The following is a 1,897-nucleotide window of genomic DNA, read 5'->3' as shown; positions in this document are numbered from 1 at the left end:
ATAAGCATGGAAAGGTCTCAAAAGAGATAATTTAAATGCCTCTCATGGCTCTCACCACATATCACATGTCTGGCTTATAAAAGGTTAGACTGGAAAAGTCTACCATTTTACCTACCTTGCAAAAAGAAAAAAAAAAAAAACAAACCAAAACCAAACACCTCTGTAACATTCTTAATTAAAAGATAAGGAAATGTTCCTCCTAAATACTCACACCTTGCACTTATCTATGACATTTTTGCTAAGGAGCTGAAAAAAGCAGATGAGGACTGTTATCTACACTGGTTCAGCCTGTGCCAGATGAGGAACGTAGCGCAGTTGTTTCTGTAAAGCCTCTAAACCACCCCGAGGCACCCAGCCTGGCGTGCTGGGACGGGCTGCTCCGGCACTCCCGACTCCTGCGGCAGCAGAGCCTCTGCCTGTGAGTGCTGTCTGCCCTCCTGGCTATTTTCATGATTGCAGGGAAATGCTAGATACTAAAAATCCTCCCATCACCCTTTATTTTCCATAGCTCTTCTGCATAAAGAACACAGCCATTGGAATCTGGATTTCATGGGTAGCTTAGAAAATATCAGCAGTGAGTATTTAAAGACTTGGACATGTCTGTCCCTTCATGTCAATTCTGTAGCACTGCTTTCCAGCATGACTGATTAACCTTGTGATATAAATACAGGTTCTCACAGGCAAATACTTAGTGGAGTGCGAATGACAAAATCTCAAGTGCCAAATATAACCCGTGCATCACCACGGATATGGGAACAGGTAGGCAATTTTTCTGACAAGCTGTCTAAGATCTGCCCTTTTCGAGTCAGCTTTCCTTCTATTTTCTACTTCAGCTTCAGTAGACTCATCTTCTAATTTTTCCCTGATGATGCCCTTTGCAGCATTTGTGCCTTCCCTGTGCTGGCAGCCATCCCTTTATAGAGCTCTCTGTGCTCATTCACAAAAGTCAACTGGGTAGAGAGGCCCCATTTCCTGTTTTAGGGCCCATTCTTGTTCTAAAGTTTTTGGTGAGGCTTGTGCTTTTATCCAGAATGAGACACCATTGCTTTATAGTTTTTTTTATTTTAGTTATCCTTCATTGACCTATTGAAAGGGAAAAGCAGGCCCCAAGACCTTCTATTGGTCTTGATGATACTTTAATATATGGTCATTTATTGCCTCCTTCCAAGTGATTCTCTCCTTTTATAGACAGGGTATTTTGATATTTCATTCTGCTCAAGGGAAGAAGACTAAACAAATAATGTTACTGCATTTGGTCTACTTCCTTTTTCTTACAAGATAGTTGATTTTCTCCAAACTGAATTGAATTATTTTCAGTGCAGGTTGAAACTAACAGTGAATGTTAGCTTTTTTTTTTTTTTTTTTTATCACTCTGAGGTTATTTTCTCCCATGACTTCTCATTTACTTTTCTACTTTTGAAGTGCTCCATACAGGAGAACCATAACACAGAGCAGCACAAGAGTAAAAAAACAGCATCGTGTTTTTCCCTAGGGATGTCAAGGCCATGCCATAATAAAACAGGCTGCTGGGCTATGGGGCTGACCTCCTGTGCTGGTTGCACCATCAAACAACTTGGAGATGTTTTCAGGCAAAAGTGATCTGCTTCCTGAAACATTAAGCGTGACCTGCACCTCAGCAGCTATAACTTTGGTGTGTGTGGCTGCAGTGGGAAGGATATAACAGGAACTGCAGCCAGAGGAAAGGCTGCAAGTGTCACACACGGTACCAGAGATCATGGCAAGTGATTAGCAACGGGCCCTGCAACCGCAGAGAAAAAACCCTGTTAAAATGTTGTATAAAATTGTCTGTATTATTCAGAAGAACAAAAGACATTTAGACAGGGGATCAAAACGTGTTTGATCATATGCAGAAAAATAAAAGTAACTTCCAAGAGGA

The 1,897-nt window shown here is 41.2% G+C and overlaps 1 long non-coding RNA gene across 1 annotated transcript; it reads left to right on the top strand.

The window, feature by feature from the left end:
• Nucleotides 1-465: 465 nt before the first annotated feature.
• LOC114061144 lies at nt 466-1,505 on the top strand. The gene is made up of 3 exons (XR_003572054.1): nt 466-574; nt 671-759; nt 1,423-1,505. It is a non-coding gene; the product is annotated as an uncharacterized LOC114061144 (long non-coding RNA).
• The last annotated feature ends 392 nt before the right edge of the window (nt 1,506-1,897 follow it).

This window comes from Empidonax traillii, unplaced genomic scaffold (genome assembly GCF_003031625.1).
Source record: "Empidonax traillii isolate 1590-97213 ecotype Southwest subspecies unplaced genomic scaffold, ASM303162v1 scaffold312:size2399984, whole genome shotgun sequence".
NCBI classification, from domain to species: Eukaryota; Metazoa; Chordata; class Aves; order Passeriformes; family Tyrannidae; genus Empidonax; species Empidonax traillii.
This window is presented reverse-complemented; position numbering and strand designations above follow the sequence as displayed.